Source organism: Mandrillus leucophaeus, unplaced genomic scaffold, assembly GCF_000951045.1.
Source record: "Mandrillus leucophaeus isolate KB7577 unplaced genomic scaffold, Mleu.le_1.0 Scaffold1076, whole genome shotgun sequence".
Lineage (NCBI taxonomy): Eukaryota > Metazoa > Chordata > Mammalia > Primates > Cercopithecidae > Mandrillus > Mandrillus leucophaeus.
In genome coordinates, this window is record NW_012098943.1 from 6,265 (window position 1) to 17,697 (window position 11,433).

An 11,433-nucleotide genomic window follows, 5' to 3' on the forward strand; every position below is an offset into this window, starting at 1 on the left:
GGCAGCTGTCAGAGCTAATGAATGTTTTCCAAGCGCCAAACCTCTGGGGAAGACAGCCCCACCCAGAAAACCCAGACTCAACTGATGGGAGCTGTCATCTCAAGGTGTGCGGCACCCTGTTGACGCTGTGCTACATGATATAAATGGTGACATACGGCCGGGCGCCGTGGCTCCCACCTGTAATCCCAACACTTTGGGAGGCCAAGGCGGGCAGATCACCTGAGGTTAGGAGTTTGAGACCAGCCTAGCCATCATGGCGAAACCCCGTCTCTACTAAAAATACAAAAATTACCTGGGCATGGTGGCGGGCACCTATAATCCCAGTTACTCAGGAGGCTGAAGCAGGATAATTGCTTGAGCCCAGGAGGTGAAGGTTGCAGTGAGCCGAGATCGTGCCACTGCACTGCAGCCTGGGCAACAAGAGTGAGACTCTGTCAAAAAAAAAGAGAAAAAGAAATGGTGACATGCTGCCGCTTTCCCCCTGAGAGCAGGTCACATGCCCATGTTCTGAAAAACTGGTATTTCACAGATGCCCTGTGTCCTTTTGACAAAGTCATACTTGTGTGTGCGTGCGTGCACGTGTGAGAGTGTATATGTGTGTGCGTGAATTTCTGGGCCTGTCACTGCACCCCCTGTGCCTCACTTCCCCTCTCTGGGAATTGCCGAGGACATGTGTGGCTTTGGAATGAATAGAGGTCCACATCTATCGGGAAAAGCCAGGGGTTTGGAGCTCTGCACCCAGGGCCTGAGGCATCACAGCAGCATGCCTGTCCTCTCCTGAGCCTCCGTCTCAGCGCAGCTGGGGCTCCACGGACTACCCCCAAGGCTGTTGTGATGAAGTCACAGGCGATTGTCCCTTTCCTTTGACCGGACTTTCCTTTAACAGCCAGCGAAGCCTTGCCTCCTACTTGGAGAAATACATTTGAGAATTCAAATGCCCTTTGGAAGGCCATGTTTTGAAGTCACACTAGGCTAATAATGACCCAGAGCACAGATCTTTTTCTCTTAGTTTTCTCCCCCCATGAAAACTGTTTACCCTGCTCTTCCAAGAAGAATGGCCTCTGTTCAGTTACTGTCATCTCTGTCTGTCCTGTCGTGGGTGCAGCCATCCACTGAGCTCAGCAGACATTTATTGATGACCTGTTATGTGCTGACTGTGATACTTGGTGTCTGAGATACCGTATGAGTTTTCGGCAAGTATTCAACTGTAACGTTAACCTATCAGATGATGACGGACACAGATGGTGTGTGTGGGGCTGGATTTTTCCACTTTGCACATGGAGTTCACACGGCTAGAGGGAGGCTGGCAGTGCAGGGCTGCCACGACCACTCAAGGATGTGGCTCTCAAGCACCCCCGACCCTGCTCTGCCAGCCACAGCCTGTGGTTTTTGTCCTCAGTGTCCCTGATGGTTACTGAGCTTCTGGGCATCCTGCTTGCTTCTAGGGAGGAAGGAAGGGGAATGAGGAAGGCAGAAGGGTAAAAGCCTTCTCCCAGGACATGGTGTTTGTATTTGGGAAGGAAAGTCTCTAGGGGCCTGTGCCTTACTGGCTAGAACTTCACCACATGGACCAGTCCCTGCAAGGAACAATGGGAACTTGAGCATTTTACTTGTCACCTCTAGAAGAGAGGAAACAAAGGAGTAGAGGCTTCAGAGGGTGGTGAATAACCCCCCAGTGTCTGCCCCAGTTCTAGAGGTGCCCGCATGGGAGAAGCTCACACTGGGTGTGCACACACACACAAACAGGACACGCGTCGCCACACTTTGGGGCCCAGCGTGGAACCTGGTAACTGAGGATGCTGACTTGGACACAGCACCCTTGAATGGCACTGTATGCCTGCGTTTCTCCGCAGGCATATGACGCAGATCACCAGACTTTAGAGTCAGGTGTTCCAGTCGTCAGTGTATGTCGAGGTGTGGAGAATTCAGGTTACCTTCCCAAGGCCACTTGGTTGGTAAAAAGCATGGCTGGGCTGTGAGCACATGTCCCCAGGACCCCGGGCCCAAGGAGAACCTGATGCCGACACCCACTCCTTAGAGTTCACACTCGTGTTCAGAACCAGTCTCCGTAATCCTCTGAGCCCAGGAGCACTTGGCATTTTGATATACTTTGCCCCTCTTAAGTTGCGGGAAATCTTTGGAGAGGAGAAATAGGAAAAGTTATTCCTCTTTGGCTGTCAGAAGATTCTGAACTTTCTTTTGTCTTGAACGCAGTACCCGGCAGTGTCACCTGCTCCTGGATGTCTTCAACTCCACCGAGCATGAGCTGACCATCAGCACCAGGAGTAGCGAGGCGCTCATCCTGCATGCCGGCGAGTGCCAGCGGTAAGTGCTCCATGGCCCCTTGCGCCGCCGCTGGCCGCCCTCTGCCTTCACCACCCTGCTTGGGGGGGTGTGGAGCTAATCCACTCCGGGTCCTGAGAGGACGGGCAGTTTGTCTCCCTTTCAGAGATATCGTAGTGGTTATTCAAGTTTGGTGGGAGAATCTGGAGTGGTTTTAAATTAGAGCTAAGTGCAAAGTAGGTAAAGCCGGGTGGCATCTGAGGAAGTAACACATGTGCTTTCGGAGCCCGCATTTGAGGACCCGGCAGCATCTCGGCATCTTCGCTGTTAAATTCCTAAGAAAGTGGTATCTGGGTGGGACGTGGTGGCTCACGCCTGTAATCCTAGCACTCTGGGAGGCCGAGGCAGGTAGACCACCTGAGATCAGGAGTTTGAGACCAGCCTGGCCAACATGGTGAAACCCCATCTCTCCTAAAAATACAAAAACTATCCAGGTGTGGTGGCACATGCCTGTAATCTCAGCTACTCGGGAGGCTGAGGCAGGAGAATCACTTGAACCCGGGAGGCGGAGGTTGCAGTGAGCCGAGATTGATCATACCACTGCACTCCAGCCTGGGCAACAGAGCGAGACTCTGTCTCAAAAAAAATAATAATAAAAGGTGGTATCTGGAAATATTTGGCATCAGTTTGGGAACTGCATGTCAGCATCAATAGGAATTCCTTTGAGGAATTAATACTACAGAAAGGCCAGGCTCAGACCTTCAGGAGGGGAGCACAGTCACTCAAACCCAGTCTCTGGAGGGCAAAGAGAGGTGGCACTACCAAACGCTGGCCAGGGTCAGCCTCAGGAGACCCCTGGCCCAGCAGAGGTGAGTGAAGGCTGATGCAGAAGTGAGAGCTGGTCAGGAGCGAAGCCAGGGCCGCCAGGGCATGTCTGGAGGCTGGTGGAGCTCAGTGACTCCGGGGTGATGCGGTCCTTCCATGGTGGAGCCCCTCCATGGGCCCCTGACCTGCTCCCCACTCAGCCTCCCTCCATACTAAGAAGCTGTGCCTCCGAGCCCAGCCTGGGTTCTAGGGACATCCACTTACAGATGGAATTGCAGATGGAATAATATTTTTATTTTTAATTGCTAAAGACTTCAAACATACAGAAAATAACTTTGAACTTGGCATACCCACATCCTAGATTTTGCTTTTTTCTTTTTTTTTTTTTGCCCCAGATCTTTCTCTCTCTCTCTCTCTCTCTCTGCCTCTTTCATTTGTTTTAAGGAAATAAAATGTTTTTTTAAATGGCAACGTTAACATTAACAATCAGTGGTGGAATATAAGTCCAAACCACGATGAGACAGCATGACACACTCATCAGGATGGTTAAAGACAGCGCCAAATGTTGGTGAGGGTGTGAAGCAACTGGAACTCTCATGCCTTGTGGGTGGGGATATAAAATAGTGCAGCTGCTTTGGATAAAGGTCTGGGTCTATCCTATAAACTTAAACGTACACTTACCCTTTGCCCAGCTATTTCAACCCTAGTTATTTATTTAAGGATAATATAAAACATGTGGTCACAAGAAGACCTATACAACAGTGTTCCTAGCCAGAAAACAGAGGCCAGGTGTCCGTTACAGGAGAACGGACAAACAAATGGTGGTGTTTTCTTACAAACGGAATGGTACTCTGCAACAAAAACGAATGACTTACTCATACACAGAACAGCACAGGCAACTCTCAGGAACAGGATGCTGGGTGAAAGGAGCCTTACCCAAAGTGCATATGCCATGAGATCCCATTGATACGAAATGCTGGAGGTTGCTGCAAAAGTAATTGCGGCGTTTGCCATTATTTTTAATGGTGAAAACAGCCATTACTTTTACACCAACCTGTAGAACAAGCAGAACCAGTTTATGATGGAAAAAGTCAGAACATTGGTTCCCTCTGGAGAGACTGGAACGGGGTTTGATCGGGAAAGGGCATAAGGGTAGTTTTCTGGTGACGGTCATGTTGTATATATCAATCGGGTTTTGGGTCACACACATGTATTTATTTGTTAAAACTCAGCAAATAATCACTTGAGATTTGTACATTTCCTGATGTATCAGCTTTGTATCAGAAGGAAAAACTAAACCAGTGTGGAGCTCTGTTAATGATATGCACGCTGGAGGGTTTGAGGTCCGGGCATGATGTCTACAATAGTCTTTGAGTTGTATAAAATATCTGACAGATTAATAGATGGGCAGATGAATACATTAGGTGCTAACACAAATATAGTATAATGTTAACAGTAGTGTCTCTTAATGGGCATATGGGGTATTCAGTGTAAATTTTTTTCACCTTATATTTGAAATTTTTTAGAAGAAAGTATTGGGAAAAATAAAAGTAAAAATAGCTAAAGTCTTCTCTTCTGCCCACCTCATCCCATCTTCTTTTCTCTTTCCTTCCTCTTCAGGGTAATTTCTTTCTTAGAGGTGATGGTATCATTGCACATCTATGTTTTACTACTTTATTGTACATACATATATCTCCAACCAAACATTATTTTGAGAGTTGTTTTGTTTTGTTTTGTTTTTGATATGGAATCTCGCTCTGTCACCCAGGCGGGAGTGCAGTGGCACAATCTCGGCTCATTGCAACCTCCACTTCCTGGGTTCAATTGATTCTCCTGCCTCAGCCTCCTGAGTAGCTGGGATTGCAGGCGCCTGCCACCACACCCAGCTAATTTTTGTATTTTTAGTAGAGATGGGGTTTCACCATGTTGATCAGGCTGGTCTTGAACTCCTGACCTTGTGATCTGCCTGCCTCAGCCTCCCAAAGTGCTGGAATTACAGGCAAGAGCCACTGGGCCTGGCCGAGAGTTTTTTTTTTTTTAATGACATAAGTGGTTCCATATCATATATGTCCTTTTAAAACTTTAAAATTCAGCATTATTCTTTGGAGCTAAATATAAATCTGGTTCTTTCATTTGAACTGCTATTAATATTTCATTGTGTAAATATGCCACTTTATTCATTTCCATGCTAATGCACTCACTGTGAGGTGGCTTCCAGGGTATTCATATTTAATGTGATTATTGTTAATGACATGCATGAATGTCAAGCCGGGCCCTGCAACCTTGTAGCAGGTCCTGCTTGGGCTGCTGGAAGCTAGAGATTCAATGGCTTGGGGGGCATTTATGGCCTGCCTTTGAGAGGTGCCATAGAACCCTCCTTCCCAAGATCCCTTGGACAGGACTTGTCACTTGGGTGTGGGAACACGCGTGGGCTGGTGTACGCTTCTGTGTGTATGAGCTGTGAGGGCTGTGGCTGGACGCTGCGGCACCTCAGGTTCGTAAGGGTGGGGACAGGTGCCTTCAGGGAGCACCGATGCATCCCCTGGGGTCTACGCCTTTGGCAGTGCTGGGTCCAGTGCTGCTGCGTAGAGAACTGTCGGCCCTCGGACTACTCTTTCTTGTCTAAATGCCTTGATGTAGTCCAAGATCCCAGAGAACATAAATCTGGTCTTCTGATGACACTAGTATAAAACACTTTAAAGAAATTATAAATTGCTAAGCTTGTCCTGTATAGTAAGCTTGACTCATTCTTGGCAATGCGAGGCTGATGACATTAACAGTCCCAGCTGCAAATAATCACAATTTAGTCTTGTGCTTCAGGCTTTTTTGTTATTAAGTTTTTGCTTAAATTCTCATTTCTGAATGCTTCTAACTCGCTTATTCTTTTATTTATTCATAAAATATTCATTCAATAAATATTGATACTTCAGGAATTTGCTGTGTGGTAAGCCCCGCATCAGGCTTTAGGCGTGCCAAGGAGAATAAATAAGGGCCCCTTCTCGCTGGGGAGTGGCAACGCACTGGGACAAGTGTCTAACCCAGCCAGAGCAGCTGCCTTTTGCTGCCTGACAAGGGCATCTTGCTGTCCCGGGCTGGGTGGGAGCGGCGGGTGAACTAGAGGCCGTGAGGTTACATTTGTCTAGGGAGTCATGTTAGGTGCCCCCCCCGCTGTGTCCACTGCTGTAGACACCCATGAATCCATGTGACAATGCCCTGAGTGCCTGTTTGGAAGGCTTGAGCCCTGAGCCCTAGAATGCATGATTCCCTTCCCCTCCCTTTCCCAAACCTCTCTCAGTGCCTCACCAGCCTCCTGGGGGTCAGATGCACACTCAGCCTCCGTGGAGGGGTTGTGCAGAGCAGTGCAGGTGGAGGAAGGGAAATGGTTGTACCTTACTTCGCAACGCCGGGCAGCACCTTACAGACCTCAGACCTGGTCCCTGTCCATCCAGGCTTTGTCTCTTGAGTACCCAGTTCCTTCCCAGAGTCCTGAGCTAAACCCCTCTCCTGGCTCTTCCCTTCCCCTACGAGGAGGCACCCCTGCCACCCCCCAGGCTGTGCTAAACCTAAAGAAGCTTCCTCTGCCTGTGTTTTGCCCTCTGGAGTGGAGAGGGCGTGGACTCTGCCTGGAGGTGCGGGCAGTAGTGGGGCTGAGACTCCAGCTTAATCTCTGTCAGCGGGAGCGGCAAGCAGTGCTCTCACTGCTACCTGAGGGAGGCAGGTGCACAGCACTTTCCTCTGCAGATAGCACAGCCTCCTCTTAAAGGAAGAGCCAGATTCCTGGAATTAACATGGCTTTGATGCTGCCGTTTGCAGAACTGGCATTCAAAGGTGGCCTGCAATCTAAGAGAGAGACCAACCCCAGTTAGATAATTGTGGTGCCGCTGCCTCTCCTCCCTCCTAGTAGGAAGGGGTGATCTCATCTCACCCAGTGCAAGAGCTATGGATAGAAATGTGTCCCCAACAGCACGAGGAGGAGCAACATGCTTCCTGGGGGAAGAGAGGATGGAAATAGTATTTACCGAGCACTTCCCATATGAAGTCACATTCAGTCCTCATAATATTCTCATGTGGGAACAGTGTCCTCATTTTATAGATAAGCAGACTGAGTGGCTGATCAAAGCCACTTTGTGGAAGCCCGTCTGTCTGACATCCAGCTCTGCCCTGTTGCTCCACACACCAAGGGGGGATGATGCTGGAGCCAAGCTTGGGATGGTGTGAGAGAGGCTGGGTCAGGGACAAAATTCTGTTTATTTCCCACATTCTGCTCTGTGTAGCCTTTGTTAAGTTGGGTTCAGGATTGTAAAGTCCAGCTTCACCCAGCTGAAGAAAGGGTGAGGTGGAGATGCAAACTGGGCCTTTGATGTCCAGGGTGTTCATTTGTTAATTCACCAAGTATTTCCTATGTATCTCCCAGGTGCCAGGCCCTCTGGGAGTGAAGCTGCTGAGTACGTGTGGTGCTGCTTGTGTTTTCACTACACTTATATTTAGGTGTGGAAGAAAAGCACACAAACAGGCAATTGTTACACAGTGTGAGGAGAGTGCAAAGCACGTAGGAAGGCACCCAACCCAGACTGGGGGCCCAAGGAAGGTGGCTAGGTGGGCTTCCTAGAGGAGGTGATGAGAATATGGAAATGCCGAGCTGCTGTAACAAAATACCATAGACTGGGTGGCTTATAAACAACCGAAAATTATTTCTCATGGTTCTGGAGACTGCAGGTTCAAGATCAAGATGCTGGGCAGATTCTGTGGGCGGTGAGGGCCCATTTCCTGCTTCATAGATGGAGACTTCTCACTGTGTCCTCACGTGGTGGGAGGGGCAAAGGGGTTTTCTCAAACTTCCTTTAGAAGAACACTGATCCTAATCACGTGGACTCCATCTTCATGAGCTGATCACCTCCCGGAAGCCCTGCCCTTTAATGTGATCACCGTGGAGGGTAGGAGTTCAGCGTGTAGATTTTGTGGGGCATCAACATTCATTTACAGCACGACGTGACGAGTGAGCAGGAGGTGGCCAGGGCCAGTGTGCCAGGGAGAGCGGTGCAGGCAGGGGGAGCAGCATGGTGGAGGTGGATGTGGTGGGGTGGTAAGCAAGAAAGAGGTGTTCATAGACTGTGAATATTAGAGTTTTTAGAAATTAGCAGTGCTACTCTTATCATATTTCATAGCGAGATCTTGTTAATCTCATACTTTACAATGGAATATTGAAGCGATTGGATATAGAAAGTACTTTTCCACCTTCCTAATCTCTCCTTTAAAAGGTCCTTTGGAAATTAGTGACTCATCCCTGAGCTTGTGCATTTCTGTGTCATGTGCGATGCATCAGTTCTGTAATTAAGGACCATTAGTTAACCTTGCGTTTGCCAGATGTGATTTGTGATGCTTGGTGCCTGGTGATTCTGTTTCCTGGGCCCCTGCCGTTAGTCATGACATTCAGAGCTCTGTGCCCTGTTCCCAGTCGAGCAGCTGATCTGTACTGACTTACATTTCTACCCCGGGGCAGTGTTGGAAAAGATGCCGCTTTCATAGGCAGTTCTACAGGGAGTGGGCTTTGCACTCATTTTTCCCTATGAGTAAAAGAGGTCGAGACCCACCAGGGGCATGCAGTCAGCTGGAGCTGGAACTGGGTTGCTGCACACCAGCCACCTGTTCTCCACTGCCCGCCTTTCTGCAGGAGTTGCCCACGGTTCCTTGGGCTGCGTCCCCAGCATCGGCTTTCCCTCCTCGTCCGGTTTTCATGCACAACTGGAAACAGTGGATGTCTCTCCTTAGTGAAACCACATGAGCTGTCCTAGGAAAATACAGTGTTGGCAGCCCAGCACATTTACTGGAAATTAAGATATGATAATTATTGTGGGTTTTTTTGCTTAATTATCAAACCGTTGAAATTAAATTTCATGACAACCCTCATGTATGCATAAACCTCTTTATAATGTATGGTAATAGATGTTATCTCATTACATGCTTTGAGCTGCCCGGCTCTGCTCCCCGGCCCTCGCTGCAGGGACACTGCATTTAGAGGGTGCCGTGGACCTGGCACCGAAGCACCCACACGCTGTGGCTGCTGGGGAGATTGACCGCTGTGAGGATCTGAGCGGCCAGCTCTGGCTGTGTCTTGCTAGAGCACCCATGTGGATCGTGGCATGGCTTTGCTGCGAGAGGGGCAGGGAAGAGCTCCACAGGCAATGGCCAACCTGGGGGCTCCAGAACTTCTCCTCGAGGATGCTTTGAGGAGGTGGTTTCTGAACAACCCCATCTCCTGGGGGTTACGTGGGGGCTGCACATTCCTGTTTATCCCAGCCCAGAGCAGCCCCCAACTCAAGTATCTGGCTCCTCCTCTCGCCTGTCTCTAACTTTTTGTTTCTTGTTTAATTCCTTCCAACATTCCAGAGAACCTTGTGAATCATCAAAGTGATGCTTAATCGTGTGGCGCCCAGTCTTCTTGCAGGTTGTTATTGAAGCTTATTTATACGGTGTTGGCATTGCTCATCCCTCTGTGTTCCTTCTACAGTCTGAGTTACAGATGAGTTTTTGTGTGGATTTTCTTTGTACTTTGTTTTTCAGACTGAAAGGAAATGAGGAGAGTCCCTCAGAAACGTAATTTCTAGAAACAAGGAGAGAGCATCCTGATGTGCCCTCATCCCTTCAGCTGATGTGAGGAGATGGAGGCCCAAGGTCCGTTAGGGAGCCCGTGGCAGATGCCTGCTGGAGCCCGGGCTCTGGAGCCCCTGGCCAGAGCCGTCTCTGCAACCCCCACTGGCTCCACTAATGAGCAGTTTTTACAGTTTTCCCGATACAAACCCAGATGGCTCTGGGATCAATAGGGGCCTCCCAGTGATTAATAGGCAGAGGGAAGGAACGTTCGCATTCAGCCTGGAGAAGCAATTTGATTCGAGAAATTCAATACTGGGGAAGATGCAGTGGTTTGCTGACTCAGATGACAAGAGAAATTCTTCTCTTTTTGTGAGAAAAGAAAAATAAGATGACTTGATTGGCTTTCCACACACCACGCGCCTCTTTGTTCCTCAGAAACCTTCGACAGGAGGTTTTCCTTCTGGGTCTTTGTCTCTTTTGTCTGTGGGTGGCTTCTGTGGTGGGGACATGTCTGGAGCCTTTCCTAGTGCGTGGGAGATCGGGGGCGTGTGGCTCCTCCCACGCCCGCCCTGTCTGCAGACCTGTTCCCAGCTGTCCACTTGCTGGACAGAGATGAACATGCACGGGCTGGAGCCACGCAGAGCCCTCCGCAGCCTCAACTCTGTCCCGAGCTGGCTTCGCTGGCCTGGGCAGGGCCTTACTGTGCACCAAGTGCTCTTCGTAAAGTAGGAATCGAATCCATGCCCAGCAGGTTGATCTAAAGAGCAGCGTTAGAGGCCATGCCTGATGCATGACTGGTGCCCAGCCGTTGGTGATGGTGCTGTTACCTCCTGGTACCCCTTTGTTACAGGGGTAATTTCAAAACCGTCCCCCTCCAGATTGCACGGCCGGAGCGCGTCATGGCTCGCGTGCAGGGCAGGCATTCCGGGGCTTGTGTTTCCTTCTTGTGGAGGTAACTGGACCCAATTTCTGCTCAAGTAGTCGGTTGTTATTTGGGGCCCCATTTGCCTGGATTCTCACTGGCACTGAGAGTGGGGGCAGAGAAAGTTCTCCCGGCATTGGTCAGGAGTGAGGAGCCACCCGGTCACTGAACAGAGAAGATTCGCTATGGAGAACTGTGTCCGAGGTGTGATGTTGGTAGCTGGGTCCCGGACAGGCAGAGGACGACACTGAGGTGTGCCAGTTATGGGGCGGCTGCAGGGAGGAGTGTGGCCCCTCAGGGTTGGCATCTTGTTAGAGAAGTTTCAGGGCGTATGGAGCTGCCACAGCCCTTTGAGAAGGGGGCACCTGGGGTCTTGGAAGTGAGGTGCGATGTCACTGGGGGGGGCACCTGCAGGAATTGTAGACAGAAAGCACTCGAGGGGCAAGGGGAGGCCCGGGGAGAGAGCAGATTGCTTCTTCCCTCTGTGGTCCTGAGGCTTCCTGCCAGCACCCACGGGCACAGCGGGAATGTGGTCTGCGGAGTCTCATCCCCATACCCCAGGCTGGCAGAGAGGAGTCAGCGTGCGCCACTTGCACATTGGCCACAGCTCTTCTTTCCCTCAAGCCCCACTTCAGGTCAGCTCTGTCCTGGGTCCCCCTGGCCATGCTATGAGGGGTGCTGTCCTGCCCTCTGGATGCCATCGGTCTCTCGGTCCCCTGGCCTTGCTGTGAGGGGCGCTGTCCTGCCCTCCCCGACTCTGGGTCTCCGGTCCCCCAGCCTTGCTGTGAGGGGCACTGTCCTGCCTTCCCCGA

The 11,433-nt window shown here is 50.3% G+C and overlaps 1 protein-coding gene across 1 annotated transcript in view; it reads left to right on the top strand.

Moving 5' to 3' along the window:
* The first annotated feature begins 2,217 nt into the window (after window positions 1-2,217).
* The window catches only part of LOC105543802 (trafficking protein particle complex subunit 9-like), a 265,773-nt gene continuing 256,557 nt past the window's right edge, over window positions 2,218-11,433 (top strand). Inside the window, exon 1 of the mRNA XM_011985916.1 lies at window positions 2,218-2,325. The gene's annotated coding sequence lies outside the window, so the exon portion shown is untranslated. The remainder of the gene's footprint in view (window positions 2,326-11,433) is intronic.